Source organism: Taurulus bubalis (assembly GCF_910589615.1).
Source record: "Taurulus bubalis genome assembly, chromosome: 2".
Taxonomy (NCBI): domain Eukaryota; kingdom Metazoa; phylum Chordata; class Actinopteri; order Perciformes; family Cottidae; genus Taurulus; species Taurulus bubalis.
The window spans coordinates 46698786-46716804 of NC_136590.1; the positions used below are offsets into that span (position 1 = coordinate 46698786).

An 18019-nucleotide genomic window follows, 5' to 3' on the forward strand; every position below is an offset into this window, starting at 1 on the left:
TCTGCAGGCTGTCGCTGATTACAGTCATTGATGACACCTGAGCTCTAGTGAGTCACTGATGACACCTGAGCTCTATAAATATATATATCAATATATATATATACATATACATATATATATATTAAAATAAAATATTTATAAAAAAAGTACAAATATATATATATATATATATATATATATATATATATATATATATATATATGTATATGTAAATATGTTTAAAAAAATTATACATATCAAAAATGTGTATAAAAAAGAAATATATATATAAAAATCTTAAATAGACGCAGGGGGATTTTCGCACACTGTTTTTAAAGGGTTAAGAAACAACTCCATAACGACTCGTCAGAGTACTTCTACACCGTGGTATTAATACTTTTACTGAAGTAAAATGTCTTTTCCAACTTCCAACAACAAACAACATCAAATATGGAACCTCACAAGTCATTCAACTGAGCTCATTAAAGAGATGAACAAGTTACATGTAAATATAAATATATGTATATATATGAATTTATATTTATATATATATATATATATATATATATATATATATATATATATATATATATATAAAAATATATGTATATATATATATATATTTATATTTATAGAGCTCAGGTGTCATCAGTGACTCACTAGAGCTCAGGTGTCATCAATGACTGTAATCAGCGACAGCCTGCAGAGCTCCATATCAGAGGAGCCTCGCTCAGGGCAGAGCTTCAGTCTACACCCTGCAAGGACTGCTGAGGACGAGCTGCTGGGTCGAGTCAAACATGGAGTCTGGAAGGTGGTCTAGGTGAGCTGAAGGGGTTGAAGACGCAGGCGAGCAGCGCTCTGGTTCACTGCAACTTCTCAGGAAGTGACTTGTTGGTTCTTCCTTCAGGGTTTCTTGGATCTGTCTGCTGCTGTTCAGCGGTGGAGCTTGTTTTCCTGCTTCTGAAGGTGAGGCTCCTGGTTTACTTCCTGACAACAGACTTATCTCGGCTTTAAAAACTTGTGACGGATTTTCAAACTCAAGTTTATAAGTGTAAACTTTGTGGGTTTTTGGCTGATGGTGTTCAGGTTGTCAAAATGCAACTTAAACTATGAATGGTTGGAGTGTTGCACCATGTTTTGATGCAAAAATTTCTTGACAACTAACTCTGTCCCTCCAGACCGAAGGGATCCCCACACCACTACTGGGGACTCCAGTGGTGGATCTGCTCCTAGTTCAGATCGTAAGTCTGAGGGCTCACGTCTTCCTCTGGTCAACCTGCCATTGGAACCATCTGCTAAGTATCGGCCAGTGGCGGCGCTGGCGGCCGCCGCCCAAAAGGCCACCCCATCTACTGGAAACGCGTCCACATCCAGTCTGCGATCTCCCAAAGTGGCTGCAGGCTCCGAACCAAGTTATGAGCTAAACCGGTTTATTGTTAATCTTGATTCCAGTGCTAACAAACCCGCCACAGCTCCTGAGGCTCCTCCCCAGGGGGCAGCGTACGTCTTCTATACTGTGCCCTCTCCTCCGGCTAATGGCACTGGGAAGAAGCCTCGCAGCTCCTATGTGCAGCCTCAGTTTGACCGCAGAACCTCCAATATGGTCGCCGGTGGCGCAGCGGCCTTCGGCCCGGTGCAGGGGCCGCTGGCATTTCTTCTTCCCGGCTTGCGGGACGACTCTGCTGGAAACAGGGCTCCGACGTTGGACTTTGGTGCTGGACCTGTTCCTTACATCGGGGCTCCTGAAGCCTTCAGCTATGGCGCCGGTTACCCTAAAACCGAAAGTGGTGAGTCTTGTTCTGAGCCCTCTGTGTAAGGCATTGAGTTCATACTGTACATCTACTCATCTGGACTTATCGTGACTCAAAGAGTAGCTGAGCTGCGTGACTGTTTTTACTCAACTGCTCCTGGACCTGTGTTATGTGTTTCAGGTCACGCAAGCAGTAACACAGCTACTCCTGACGGACTCAATACTGATTCTACTGCAAGCATCAGGTTTAGTGCTCGACCTGCTGCACCTGAGACCAAAGACTTTGGCGACAGTCTTGCATCTCCACCTGGCCTTCCATGGGTCACTCAGCCTGCAAGAGATGCTGACTCCTCATTCTACAACCCGACTGGTGGATCTCATCCATATGTTGCTCCTGCAATCTCCAGTCTTGGTCATGGTTCTGGATCTTCTTCTAGTTTGTCTTTTAACACTCGGCCAGGAGGAGCTGACTCCTCATTCTACAAACCAAAAGGTGGATCTTATCCTAATGTTGGTCCTGCAACCTCCAGTCTTGGTAGTGGTTCTGGTTCTTCCTCTGGAATGTTTTTTGACACTAAGCCTGCAGGAGGAGCTGACTTGTTCTACAAACCAACAGGTGGACTTCATCCCTATGTTGCTCCTGCAACCACCAGCCTTGGTAGTGGATCTGGATCTCCTTCTGGTTTGTCTTTTAACACTCGACCTGCAGGAGGCGTTGACTCGTTCTACAAACCAAAAGGTGGATCTTATCCAAATGTTGGTCCTGCAACCTCCAGTCTTGGTAGTGGATCTGGTTCTCCTTCTGGAATGTTTTTTCACACTAGGCCTGCAGGAGAAGACTCCTTCTACAACCTGAAAGGTGGCTCTTCCCCAAATCTTTCTCCTGCAACCTCCAGCCTTGGTAGTGGTTCTGGTTCTCCTTCTGGAATGTCTTTTCACACTAGGCCTGCAGGAGGTGCTGACTCCTCATTCTACAAACCAACAGGTGGATCTAATGCTGGTCCTGCAACCTCCAGCCTTGTTAGTGGATCTGGTTCTCCTTCTGGAATGTCTTTTCACACTAGGCCTGCAGGAGGTGCTGACTCCTCATTCTACAAACCAACAGGTGGATCTAATCCTAATGCTAGTCCTGCAACCTCCAGCCTTGGTAGTGGATCTGGTTCTCCTTCTGGAATGTCTTTTCACACTAGGCCTGCAGGAGGAGAAGACTCCTTCTACAACCTGAAAGGTGGCTCTTCCCCAAATCTTTCTCCTGCAACCTCCAGCCCTGGTAGTGGTTCTGGTTCTCCTTCTGGAATGTCTTTTCACACTAGGCCTGCAGGAGGTGCTGACTCCTCATTCTACAAACCAACAGGTGGATCTAATGCTGGTCCTGCAACCTCCAGCCTTGGTAGTGGATCTGGTTCTCCTTCTGGAATGTCTTTTCACACTAGGCCTGCAGGAGGTGCTGATTCCTCATTCTACAAACCAACAGGTGGATCTAATCCTAATGCTGGTCCTGCAACCGCCAGCCTTGGTAGTGGTTCTGGTTCTTCCTCTGGAATGTCTTTTGATACAAAGCCTGCAGGAGGCACTGACTCGTTCTACAAACCAACAGGTGGACTTCATCCCCATGTTGCGCCTGCAACCACCAGCCTTGGTAGTGGATCTGGTTCTCCTTCTGGAATGCCTTTTCACACTAGGCCTGCAGGAGGTGCTGACTCCTCACTCTACAAACCAACAGGTGGATCTAATCCTAATGCTGGTCCTGCAACCTCCAGCCTTGGTAGTGGATCTGGTTCTCCTTCTGGAATGTCTTTTCACACTAGGCCTGCAGGAGGTGCTGACTCCTCATTCTACAAACCAACAGGTGGATCTAATCCTAATGCTGGTCCTGCAACCGCCAGCCTTGGTAGTGGTTCTGGTTCTTCCTCTGGAATGTCTTTTGATACAAAGCCTGCAGGAGGCGCTGACTCGTTCTACAAACCAACAGGTGGACTTCATCCCCATGTTGCGCCTGCAACCACCAGCCTTGGTAGTGGATCTGGTTCTCCTTCTGGAATGCCTTTTGACACTAAGCCTGCAGGAGGTGCTAACTCCTCATTCTACAAACCAACAGGTGGATCTAATCCTAATGCTGGTCCTGCAACCTCCAGCCTTGGTAGTGGATCTGGTTCTCCTTCTGGAATGTCTTTTGACACTAAGCCTGCAGGAGGTGCTGACTCATTCTACAAACCAACAGGTGGATTTTATCCTAATGCTGCTCCTGCAACCTCCAGTCTTGGTAGTGGATCTGGTTCTTCCTCTGGAATGTCTTTTGATACAAAGCCTGCAGGAGGCGCTGACTCGTTCTACAAACCAACAGGTGGACTTCATCGCCATGTTGCGCCTGCAACCACCAGCCTTGGTAGTGGTTCTGGTTCTCCTTCTGGAATGCCTTTTGACACTAAGCCTGCAGGAGGTGCTAACTCCTCATTCTACAAACCAACGGGTGGATTTTATCCTAATGCTGCTCCTGCAACCTCCAGCCTTGGTAGTGGATCTGGTTCTCCTTCTGGAATGTCTTTTGACACTAAGCCTGCAGGAGGTGCTGACTCGTTCTACAAACCAACAGGTGGACTTCATCCCCATGTTGCGCCTGCAACCACCAGCCTTGGTAGTGGTTCTGGTTCTTCGTCTGGAATGTCTTTTCACACTAGGCCTGCAGGAGGAGAAGACTCCTTCTACAACCTGAAAGGTGGCTCTTCCCCAAATCTTTCTCCTGCAACCTCCAGCCTTGGTAGTGGTTCTGGTTCTCCTTCTGGAATGTCTTTTCACACTAGGCCTGCAGGAGGTGCTGACTCCTCATTCTACAAACCAACAGGTGGATCTAATCCTAATGCTGGTCCTGCAACCTCCAGCCTTGGTAGTGGATCTGGTTCTCCTTCTGGAATGTCTTTTCACACTAGGCCTGCAGGAGGTGCTGACTCCTCATTCTACAAACCAACAGGTGGATCTTATCCTAATGCTGGTCCTGCAACCTCCAGCCTTGGTAGTGGATCTGGTTCTCCTTCTGGAATGTCTTTTCACACTAGGCCTGCAGGAGGTGCTGACTCCTCATTCTACAAACCAACAGGTGGATCTTATCCTAATGCTGGTCCTGCAACCTCCAGCCTTGGTAGTGGATCTGGTTCTCCTTCTGGAATGTCTTTTCACACTAGGCCTGCAGGAGGTGCTGACTCCTCATTCTACAAACCAACAGGTGGATCTTATCTTAATGCTGGTCCTGCAACCTCCAGCCTTGGTAGTGGTTCTGGTTCTTCGTCTGGAATGTCTTTTCACACTAGGCCTGCAGGAGGAGAAGACTCCTTCTACAACCTGAAAGGGGGCTCTTCCCCAAATCTTTCTCCTGCAACCTCCCGCCTTGGTAGTGGATCTGGTTCTACTTCTGGAATGTCTTTTGACACTAAGCCTGCAGGAGGCGCTGACTCATTCTACAAACCAACAGGTGGATCTTATCCTAATGCTGGTCCTGCAACCTCCAGCCTTGGTAGTGGTTCTGGTTCTTCGTCTGGAATGTCTTTTCACACTAGGCCTGCAGGAGGAGAAGACTCCTTCTACAACCTGAAAGGGGGCTCTTCCCCAAATCTTTCTCCTGCAACCTCCAGCCTTGGTAGTGGATCTGGTTCTACTTCTGGAATGTCTTTTGACACTAAGCCTGCAGGAGGCGCTGACTCATTCTACAAACCAACAGGTGGATCTTATCCTAATGCTGGTCCTGCAACCTCCAGCCTTGGTAGTGGTTCTGGTTCTTCGTCTGGAATGTCTTTTCACACTAGGCCTGCAGGAGGAGAAGACTCCTTCTACAACCTGAAAGGGGGCTCTTCCCCAAATCTTTCTCCTGCAACCTCCAGCCTTGGTAGTGGATCTGGTTCTACTTCTGGAATGTCTTTTGACACTAAGCCTGCAGGAGGCGCTGACTCATTCTACAAACCAACAGGTGGATCTTATCCTAATGCTGGTCCTGCAACCTCCAGCCTTGGTAGTGGTTCTGGTTCTTCGTCTGGAATGTCTTTTCACACTAGGCCTGCAGGAGGAGAAGACTCTTTCTACAACCTGAAAGGTGGCTCTTACCCAAATCTTTCTCCTGCAACCTCCAGCCTTGGTAGTGGATCTGGGTCTCCCTCTAGTGTGTCTTTTGACACAAGGCCTATGGAAGGAGGTGATTCGTCATTCTACAACTGGAAGCCATCTCTACCTCCCTCAACCTTCATCGTCCAGTCCAGAAACGGCTACCAGCGCGCACTGGAGGTCTCTTCCCAAACCAAGTACTCCCCAGAGTACCCTAATCCACCAGAGACCTGGGCCAGCGTAGGAATGAAGGGCTAACAAGGTAAAAAGCTAATCAAGTTCAAGCTGTTGTACAATGATGCTTCATGGTTGACCTTTCCCCTGTTTTTCAGGTGAACTTCCTTACGAGGGCTTCATCGTCCAACGGTTTTGAAAGTCTAATAAAAGAATCTCTCAATCAGAACCTGTTGAGCTTTCATTTACCAAACGGTTCGTGGGCCTTCACCTCAGTTTAAAACGCATCTTGAATGGAACTCTGTAGGCTCGAACTCAGCCAGACCACATGTAGACCTTAACATTATACAGAACATAATGGGTTTGTCTCTCTGAGACATTAGTCTGTCTTCACTCTGCAGACTTAACTTCTTAATGTTCCTGTAAAATTGGATGAAAAACACCTATCCAGGTATACCCAAAGTAAATTGCAAGCTGTATTTGAACTATTTGGCGTAAATGCACAGTCTTGGTCTCTTTTGAAAGGATCACTTTAGGTGCTTTGGACAGAGTTATGAGTTTGAACACAATAAAGTATATGGTTTTTATTTCCGCCTGAACATTTCTTTGCAAATAGATGACTATAAATGGGACTCATGGACTGGAAAACACAACAGGGCCTGAAGCCTTATCTAGTTTAAGTAAAAAGCAGATAACAATATCACAGAATTAATATTTTACTAATGAAATGTCTAGGCATTTTTCCACTTTGAGACTGAAAATATTCATGATATATCACATTTCATTTAGCTGACGCTTTTATCCAAAGCTACTTACAATAAGTGCAATTCCACCATGAGTACAAACTCGGCACAAGAATAAAGACGGTATGATTTCAATAAAGTTGAACTACAGAGTGCTATTAAAGTGCTACCTTCTTTATTCAAGGTGTAGTCAAAAGATGTGTTTTTAGTTTGCGACGGAAAATGTAGAGACTTCCTGATGTCAATGGAGAGCTCATTCCACCATTGAGGAGCCAGGACGGCAAACAGTTGTGACAGTGTTTAACACTGATGGAGCTACAAGCCGATTGGTAGAAGCGAACGAGTTGGGGTGTACGGTTTTACCATGTCCTGGATGTAGATTGGACCCGATCTGTTCGTAGCTCGGTACGCAAGTACCAATGTTTTGAAGCGGATGCGGGCGACCACTGGTAACCAGTAACGGTCGCGGTGGTGTGGGTGAATTTCGGGAGGTTAAAGACCAGTCAAGCTGCTGCATTCTGGATGAGCTGCAGAGGTCGAATGGTACTAGCAGGTAGACCTGCAGGAGGAAGTTACAGTAGTCAAGGCGCGAGATGATCAGAGCCTGTACGAGATCCTGGGCCGCCTTCTGGGTGAGAAGGGGACGTATTCTCCTGATGTTGTACAGCATGAACCTACAGGAACGTGTTTCAGCGGTGATGTTGGCAGTCAGGGAGAGCTGACTGTCAAGTGTCACGCCGATATTCCTGGCAGTCGGGGTCGGTGCCAACACTGAGTTGTTGAAGGTAACAGTGAGCTCGTGGGTGGGAGAGCCTTTGCCTGGAAGGAAAAGTAGTTCAGTTTTGTCAGGGTTAATTTTCAGGTGGTGTGCGGACATCCACTGAGAGATGTCAGACAGGCAGAGATTTGTGCTGCTACACGTGTTTCCGACTGGGGAAACGAGAGGATCAGTTGGGTGTCATCGGCATAGTTATGGTAGGAGAAGCCATGCGAGCGGATGACAGAGCCGAGAGAGTTGTTGTACAGAGAGAAGAGGACCCAGGACGGAGCCTTGAGGGACCCCAGTAGTGAGAGGACAAGGTTCAGACACATATCCTCTCCAAGTTAGGTAGGTGCGGTCGTTGAGGTAGGATGAGAAGAGGGAGAGCAGAGCCTGAGATACCAAGGTCATGGAGGGAGGAAAGAAGGATTTTGTGGTTCACTGTCATATATACTATATACATATTAAAAAGACTTATAGTCTTGCAAACTTATAGAGGTACTATTCATATTTACTACCAGTATTGCTGACACAAAGAAAATGAAGTCTAAATGCATTTTCATGCTAATTCAATGCCAAACTGAGGATCTGTGAGCAGCTGTCTGTTCTGGTGAAGTTGAAGGCTGTTGGAATCAGCTCCACCCCCTCTTACTGGTATTCGTTTTTAGGCAATTTCATTGACTGTACGAAACACCTGTCATCCGAGCTGTATGAGGTGTCAGACTTGAGCCACGTAAGAAAATAGAGACTGAGCCTGTTCTTCAACGTAGCTTCTGGTTGGGTAATGTAGCCTGTCAGTCAGGACATGAAGCTCCTATTGGTCCAAGTGGGGATCCAATAGAAAGCTTAGATTTCAGCGTTCATTTTTTCTAAAAACAAAATGTTATTCTTTCATATCTTCCAGCTGATATGAAATGATGCAACACCAGTTGGTGGATATTTATGGATGTAGTCACATGTTTTGGACTAAATCTTTTTATTCCCTCAATAGTCAGAATCACTTTAAGTGCTGCTGACACTGAGTTATATGAGTTTGAACGTACTAAAGTTATATGTTTTTTATTTCCGCCTGAACATTTCTTTGCAAATAGATGCCTGTAGACGACTATAAATGGGACTTATGGACTGGAAAACACAATGGGACAATAGCATGCAGCCTTATCTAGTGAAAGTCAAAAGCAGATAACAATATCACAGATAATTTATATTTTACACATGTTTTTCTAATATTATGTCTAGGCGTTTTTCCATTCTGAGACTGCACAAAACCCAGAGTATTAATGATTTATGTACTATATACTATTTAAAAGGCTTATGATCTTGCAAACTTATAGAGGTACTATTAATATGTACTACCGGTATTGCTGACACAGTAAATGCATTTTCGTACTTATTCAATGAGAAACTGCAGGAGCTGTCTGTTCATGAAGCTTGAGCCTGTTCTGCATATCCTCACCCCCTCTTATGCGTTTTTTGCGCAATTTCATCGGCTAGTAGTATGGCAGTAGTACAGCAGTAGTATAGCAGTAGTTTATCAGTAGTACAGCAGTAGTATGTCAGTAGTATGTCAGTAGTTTATCAGTAGTATAGCAGTAGTGTGACAGTAATATATCAGTAGTACAGCAGTAGTATGGCAGTAGTACAGCAGTAGTATGACAGTAGTATAGCAGTAGTTTATCAGTAGTACAGCAGTAGTATGACAGTAGTATAGCAGTAGTTTATCAGTAGTACAGCAGTAGTATGACAGTAATATATCAGTAGTACAGCAGTAGTATATCAGTAGTATGTCAGTAGTATGTCAGTAGTATAGCAGTAGTATGACAGTAGTATGACAGTAATATATCAGTAGTACAGCAGTAGTATTGCAGTAGTATGACAGTAGTATGACAGTAGTATAGCAGTAGTTTATCAGTAGTACGTCAGTAGTATATCAGTAGTATAGCAGTAGTATGTCAGTAGTATAGCAGTAGTATGTCAGTAGTATAGCAGTAGTATAGCAGTAGTATGTCAGTAGTATAGCAGTAGTTTATCAGTAATATATGTCAGTAGCATATCAGTAGTATATCAGTTGCATCATGCAGGTTACCACCGTGTGGTCGGGGCTCAGGTTTGGGTGCCAACAACGTTGTGTAATCCAAAAGCTCTCAAGGACATTTATTTCCACATGTTGGGTCGTGTGAAACAGCAGCTGCTAGCAATTTATTAATGTGTGGACTATAAGTAAGAGACATCAGACATCAGAGACATCAGAGACATCAGAGACATCAGACACATCAGAGACATCAGAGCCCTAAGAGTCCTCACCCAGCAGACTCACGACAGATCAGCAGGAATCTGACCATGAAGGTGAGTTTGTACCTTTATATTTCGGACGGCTTGTCCATCAGTAGTTTTAGTACGTTAACTTGGTTCAGTGAGAGGATTCAGAATATTGATATAAAATTATCTTTTTTCACCTTTCTGCATGTAGCACTGAACTGTATTAACAACTTGAGTCCAGGTCTGGACTTACCGACAGATACCCGACATGTTTCATTCAGCTGTGGGTTCATCTTTTCTCCTGGCAGCTTCTCTATCTCTATACTTCTACAGTGAAAGGTGAAGCCGGTCTCCCGTCCTCCTCTTATCCAGTACGTTAATCCTCATTTAGAAACACATCTATTGGACGTTTGTCCAGAGGGGTCAGAAGCCTGCGTCTGGTCTCAGAGTCTAACAGCTGTGCCTCGGGCTAGAGGAGGACTCTGGATCAATACTCGCATGGTTACGCTTAGTCTAAACCCACAGCGGGTTTCATGGCTGACGAGGTGCTCCAATCAGACCTGAAGACAAGGTGTCCTCTGTTCCAGCCGGTGTCGGTGGTCCTCCTCCTGGCCCCGCTGTGGACCGGCTGCATGGCCCTCGTCCTGCCGCTGGACTGCAGCGACATCCACGATGAAGACAGCAGCCGACCCAGCGGAGTGTACACCATCTACCCCATCGGATCCACGTCTGCTGTCCAGGTACACGCCGTCCTCTCTGGGACGCAGGTCCACCTCCAGGTGACCTTCAGGGTTCAACACCAGGAGACACACGTTGTGACTGAAGCTTCTGATGCAGCAGATACGAGTCGTTGTAGTACAATAGTACGAGTACAATAGTACGAGTACAATACAGGCTGCAGTGGTGTATAGTAACGGAGTAGAAATACTTCGTTACTGTACTTAAGTAGTTTTTTGGGATATCTGTACTCTACTATTTATATTTCTGTTTACTTTTACTTCACTACATTTTGCAAAGAAAACTGTTACTTTTACTCCGATACATTTCCCCTGAAACCTTCGCTACTCGCTACAAAATCAAATCTATCTTTAGAAGAAAAACCACACATCCGGGACTGAGGTGGAACACAGACTCCACCAAGCAGGTTTGAGAATCACTCAAACATCAATGTTCTGCATTTTCCCTCTACATCCTCTAGCCCAGCGTCACAAACCTTTATGCGTCACGGACCGGTTACGTGAAGACAATATGTTCACGGACCGGGTCCGACCTCGGGGGGAAGGGAGACAACAACACCTGACGTGTGTTCGTTATGTCCAGTCTACTGACTCTACTCCTAACTAAACCTTTAGTCCAGTCTACTGACTCTACTGCTAACTAAACCTTTAGTCCAGTCTACTGACTCTACTCCTAACTAAACCTTTAGTCCAGTCTACTGACTCTAGTCCTAACTAAACCTTTAGTCCAGTCTACTGACTCTACTCCTAACTAAACCTTTAGTCCAGTCTACTGACTCTAGTCCTAACTAAACCTTTAGTCCAGTCTACTGACTCTACTGCTAACTAAACCTTTAGTCCAGTCTACTGACTCTACTGCTAACTAAACCTTTAGTCCAGTCTACTGACTCTACTCCTAACTAAACCTTTAGTCCAGTCTACTGACTCTACTCCTAACTAAACCTTTAGTCCAGTCTACTGACTCTACTGCTAACTAAACCTTTAGTCCAGTCTACTGACTCTACTCCTAACTAAACCTTTAGTCCAGTCTACTGACTCTAGTCCTAACTAAACCTTTAGTCCAGTCTACTGACTCTACTGCTAACTAAACCTTTAGTCCAGTCTACTGACTCTAGTCATAACTAAACCTTTATGTCCAGTCTACTGACTCTAGTCATAACTAAACCTTTAGTCCAGTCTACTGACTCTAGTCCTAACTAAACCTTTAGTCCAGTCTACTGACTCTACTCCTAACTAAACCTTTAGTCCAGTCTACTGACTCTACTAACTAAACCTTTAGTCCAGTCTACTGACTCTAGTCATAACTAAACCTTTATGTCCAGTCTACTGACTCTAGTCATAACTAAACCTTTAGTCCAGTCTACTGACTCTAGTCCTAACTAAACCTTTAGTCCAGTCTACTGACTCTACTAACTAAACCTTTAGTCCAGTCTACTGACTCTACTCCTAACTAAACCTTTAGTCCAGTCTACTGACTCTACTCCTAACTAAACCTTTAGTCCAGTCTACTGACTCTACTCCTAACTAAACCTTTAGTCCAGTCTACTGACTCTACTCCTAACTAAACCTTTAGTCCAGTCTACTGACTCTACTCCTAACTAAACCTTTAGTCCAGTCTACTGACTCTACTCCTAACTAAACCTTTAGTCCAGTCTACTGACTCTACTAACTAAACCTTTAGTCCAGTCTACTGACTCTACTAACTAAACCTTTAGTCCAGTCTACTGCTTAACTTAAAACCCGCTGCACAAAGACAGGATGTTGAAATGGACTTAAATTTCATTTTTAGAGTAACGTAACATCTTGACATGTATCAAGAGGTTCCGTCTGAGGTTACCACAGACGGATGTATCCTTTTTCACAATAAAACATCTTTCCGGCCTTGATTTTTAAAAATGTAATTGTAATCTTTCATTCATTCTTTCTGTGCGGCCCGGTACCAAGGCCCCCACGGCCCGGTACCAAGGGTTCCACGGCCCGGTACCAAGGCCCCCACGGCCCGGTACCAAGGGTTCCACGGCCCGGTACCAAGGGCCCCACGGCCCGGTACCAAGGGTTCCACGGCCCGGTACCGGGTGGAATGAGCACACTTATAACCACACTGTTACAACTCCTCGCAGGTGAAATCGTCGCTGGACCCTCTACAATTTGCTTACCAGCCTCATGTGGGAGTGGACGACGCCATCATCTACCTGCTGCAACGAGCTCAGTTGCACCTGGATGTACCGGTGTCTCTGTGAGAGTCACTTTTCTGACTTCTCCAGTGCATTTAACACCATCCAACCACTGCTACTGGGTGAGAAGCTGCGGGTGGTGGGGGTAGACTCGTCCACCGTCTCCTGGATCACTGACTACCTCACAGGCAGACCACAGTGTGTCAGAATGGGCCGTGTGCTGTCTGGGACGGTGGTCAGTGATGTTGGAGCCCCACAGGGAACTGTTCTGTCTCCCTTCCTGTTCACCCTGTACACCACTGACTTCCAGTACAACACAGAGTCATGCCATCTGCAGAAGTTCTCTGATGACTCTGCAGTGGTCGGGTGCATTAGGGATGGACGGGAGGAGGAGTACAGGGCAGTGGTGAGTGACTTTGTGGAGTGGGCCGGTGAGAATCACCTGCTTCTGAACGTGGCCAAGACCAGAGAGATGGTGGTGGACTTCAGGAGGAAGACAACAGCTCTGAGTCCTCTGAGTGTTCTGGGAGAGGATGTGGACACAGTGGAGGAGTACAGGTACCTGGTGTCTCATCACATGGAGGAGTACAGGTACCTGGTGTCTCATCACATGGAGGAGTACAGGTACCTGGTGTCTCATCACATGGAGGAGTACAGGTACCTGGTGTCTCATCACATGGAGGAGTACAGGTACCTGGTGTCTCATCACATGGAGGAGGAGTACAGGTACCTGGTGTCTCATCACATGGAGGAGTACAGGTACCTGGTGTCTCATCACATGGAGGAGTACAGGTACCTGGTGTCTCCATCACATAGAGGAGTACAGGTACCTGGTGTCTCATCACATGGAGGAGTACAGGTACCTGGTGTCTCATCACAAGGAGGAGGAGTACAGGTACCTGGTGTTTCCATCGACAGCCGACTGAACTGGAAGGCCAACGTCAACGCTGTGTACAAGAAGGGGATGAGTCGACTCTTTTTCCTGAGGAAGCTTCGGTCCTTCAACCTGTGATTGAAATACAGACATGCTAACCATTAAGCAACAGTCACAATTGATTAGAGCACTGACATTATACACATATTTCCTAACTGCGAGGGAATCTGCAGAGGAGAGCTCAGTGGGCTGATGTCTGCATGTTTGGTCTTTATGTTTCTGGTTTATCATCCAAAAACCTTCACCAATGATTTACACATACACATATTGTCATTATCTATGCGTTATTATGCTGTGATTTTACTGGTCCGGCCCACTTGAGATCAACATGGGCAGCATGCGGCCCCTTCACTGAGATGAGTTTCACACCTCTGCTCTAAGAGACCCAGACAGGAGCAGGTGGTGTAGTTGGTGATCTGTCCACTAGATGGAGCTCTTCATTCATCAGCGTGGACAGTTGCTCAGTGCTCCTAGAAACAAATTCAGGATGTATTTCTGTTATAAAAAAATGGGTCTAAAGGGATCGCAAATATCAAATATCTCCAGAGGGGAACCCTGAAGAACAGAGTCTGAAAGGAACAACATGATTCACAAAATGTAAACTTCATTTGTGAAGCACGTTTCAGCAGGAAGTGAATTCAAGAGACAACAGAAACACTTTATATGTAATTGTTACATTTAAACCACATACAATAACATTGATTTACTTCATTATTTACTTGCAAGTGACAAGATAGTACAATGTTGGTGTTTCATTTTTACTTCTTTACTTACTTATTTGTCTTTTTTTTCACAAAATTAACCATTGATCATAATGATGATAACAAGTATAACAAAATTAATTTGGACGTTTAAATAAAATTAAAATCGTGACAAATCAAACTCCGGTTGTGGAGGAACAGCTGGTCACAAGGCTTCGCTGCCCCTTTCCGCCCTCGTGGACTTCAGCTCCTGCTGGTCGGTGGTTTGAGTCCCGGAGGACGGCGTGTTCTCGCCGCCGTCGGCGCCCGCCCCGCAGCGCAGGGCGCCGGGCAGCGCGTCGCAGAGCGCCCTCCTGAACGTGGAGCTGGAGAAGACGTAGACGACGGGGTCCAGAGCCGAGTTCAGGAAGTTGAGCCCCAGGGACACGATGGAGAGCTGGGTGAAGGTGTAGAAGGAGGCGCAGTCCCACGGCCGGTACGAGCGGACGACCCACACCCCGACGGTGGCCACCGTGGTGGGCAGGAAGCACACCGTGAACACCGCCACGATGGCCACGCACACCCGCATCGCCTTGCGCACCTTCTCCGCTTTGCCCATCTGCCGCCGCCGCAGGAAGCCGAAGATGCGGACGGAGCAGAACAGCAGCATGGCCGCCGGCACCACGAACTCCAGCACCGTCAGGACGCGGTGCACGGCGACCAGCGCGACGAGGGCCCGCGACGCCTCCCCGTAGGAGGTGAAGAAGAAGCACTGGGTTCTGTCGCCGGCGCCCTTGATGTGGTCGTACGCCAGCATGGGGAGCCGGCCACCAGCAGCCAGACGAACGCCGACACCCACGCCGCCTGGCGCCTGGTCAGGCGGTTGAAGCGGTGGTGAGGGTGGACCACCTGCAGCGAGAGGACGCAGTCTGTTACGCCTCTGGATTCTTATATATTAAACTCCTTTCCATTCAGAATCATCCTCAGGGGGAGAAAAGGCTTTGAAATAACTTATTCCACTCCATTTAAAAATGTCTTTTGTAAAATATTTAAAAAGTCATACAAGTTTGTAAAATCTATATATTTTTTAAATATGTTTAAAATTTTGCAAAATATTTGAAAAAGAAATACAATATTTTAAACTCTTTAAAGTTTGTAAAATATTAAAACAATTCTTTACATTTCTTCACATTTTGTAAAATGTTTTAAATATTGTAAATTTAATTTTTGTAAATTTTGTAAAAACCTTGAAGTAGCGGTAGAGCGCCACCACCGTCATCAGCGCGATGCTGGCCGAGCGGTTGGAAAACATCAGGAAGAGGTTGATCCGGCACGCCCCGTCTCCGAACACCCAGTGGCCCCGCAGCAAGGCGTCGATCCTCAGCGGCAGGCTCGCCAGGGCCAGGAAGTCGGCGATGACCAGGTTGAAGAGGAACAGGTTGTTGGGGTTCCAGGCCTTCAGCTTGAAGCAGAAGATCCACAGGGCCACCGCGTTTCCCAGCAGCCCCAGCACCACGTCCACGATAAGCACCGGGGGCAGGAGCACGCCCTCCAGCTGGATACCGACGGGCGGGCAGCCGCCGCCGGGCACCGGGGTCGTGAGGTTCAACATGGGGGTCGTGAGGTTCAACATGGGGGTCGTGAGGTTCAACATGGGGGTCGTGAGGTTCAACATGGGGGTCGTGAGGTTCAACATGGGGGTCGTGAGGTTCAACATGGGGGTCGTGAGGTTCAACATGGGGGTCGTGAGGTTCAACATGGGGGTCGTGAGGTTCAACATGGGGGTCGTGAGGTTCAACATGGGGGTCGTGAGGTTCAACATGGGGGTCGTGAGGTTCAACATGGGGGTCGTGAGGTTGTGCCGCTTTGCGTTTTAGAATCAGTGTGGAGACAACATTAGATTGTTTTTAGCTTCTAATAAAAACCGTTGGTGTTTTTTTGGTGGTTTGATCCGTCGGAGGAAAGTGGCGAGATTCAGGAAATCTGCAACTTCCTCTTTTCACCTTCTTCCTGTTTTTTTCTGTAGAATAAAAAACCCACAAAGTATTTTTGGGTTTGAACATGAACTGGTTTCACTTCTGCTCATCATGAAGACTAAAGTCTTTAGTTCACTACATGTGGAGCATCATGATAGTAAAACAGATACTTCTTCATAAAAGTGGTTTATTATAATGACTTGTGGTCTATACAAAAATACTATTACTACTGCAAATAAATATAATAATAAAATACTGATACGTTTCACCTGAACATCTGTCTATAGTTACTGAAAATAATTGACTAAATAAAAAATACTAACATCTCATAAAATAAGCTTAAAATGATCATACAGTATAGCAATGTACTTATTAAATATAATATTTGTCAAAGAAAACAATTAGAAAAACATGAAAGAAAAAACAATTTAACTAAATGAACAAACTAATAATATGAAAATACATATATTTAAAATGTGTAAACTGTATGAAACTTTGGCATCTTTGAAGAACAAAGTAGGAAGCACACATCAATAAATATTAATATCTATTTATAACTCACCAGCCCACCGTGTGAGACGACTTCATTCATAAAGAGTTCATAAACTGCTGTCGGTGTTTTTATGTCTCCAGGATGTTCCTGATTGGTCAGCGTCATCACCACATCCTCATGTTACCACACTAGTACAAGTACACACTAGTACAAGTACACTAGTACAAGTACACTAGTACAAGTACGTAACGTGACAACAGGAACATTTCTCTGAACATTTCACCACAAAATATGTATATATTTATATATATGTATACATATATAAATAAATAAATACATATTTATTTATTTATATATGTATATATATACAATACATGTACACTCAGCTAAAGGATTATTAGGAACACCTGTTCAATTTCTCATTAATGCAATTATCTAATCAACCAATCACATGGCAGTTGCTTCAATGCATTTCGGGGCGTGGTCCTGGTCAAGACAATCTCCTGAACTCCAAACTGAATGTCAGAATGGGAAAGAATGGTGATTTAAGCAATTTTGAGCGTGGCATGGTTGTTGGTGCCAGACGGGCCGGTCTGAGTATTTCACAATCTGCTCAGTTACTGGGATTTTCACGCACAACCATTTCTAGGGTTTACAAAGAATGGTGTGAAAAGGGAAAAACATCCAGTATGCGGCAGTCCTGTGGGCGAAAATGCCTTGTTGATGCTAGAGGTCAGAGGAGAATGAGCCGACTGATTCAAGCTGATAGAAGAGCAACTTTGACTGAAATAACCACTCGTTACAACCGAGGTATGCAGCAAAGCATTTGTGAAGCCACAACACACACAACCTTGAGGCGGATGGGCTCCAACAGCAGAAGACCCCACCGGGTACCACTCATCTCCACTACAAATAGGAACAAGAGGCTACAATTTGCAAGAGCTCACCAAAATTGGACAGTTGAAGACTGGAAAAATGTTGCCTGGTCTGATGAGTCTCGATTTCTGTTGAGACATTCAGATGGTAGAGTCAGAATTTGGCATAAACAGAATGAGAACATGGATCCATCATGCCTTGTTACCACTGTGCAGGCTGGTGGTGGTGTAATGGTGTGGGGATGTTTTCTTGCCACACTTTAGGCCCCTTAGTGCCAATTGGGCATCGTTTAAATGCCACGGCCTACCTGAGCATTGTTTCTGACCATGTCCATCCCTTTATGGCCACCATGTACCATCCTCTGATGGCTACTTCCAGCAGGATAATGCACCATG

At 45.6% G+C, this 18019-nt stretch overlaps 1 pseudogene across 1 annotated transcript; it reads right to left on the minus strand.

The window, feature by feature from the left end:
* Positions 1–14505: 14505 nt before the first annotated feature.
* On the minus strand, positions 14506–16122 carry LOC306754055 (hydroxycarboxylic acid receptor 2-like; annotated as a pseudogene). Its single transcript has 2 exons — positions 15526–16122; positions 14506–15188 (listed from the first exon to the last, which is right to left on the minus strand). The product of its transcript is annotated as a hydroxycarboxylic acid receptor 2-like (transcript).
* Positions 16123–18019: the final 1897 nt, after the last annotated feature.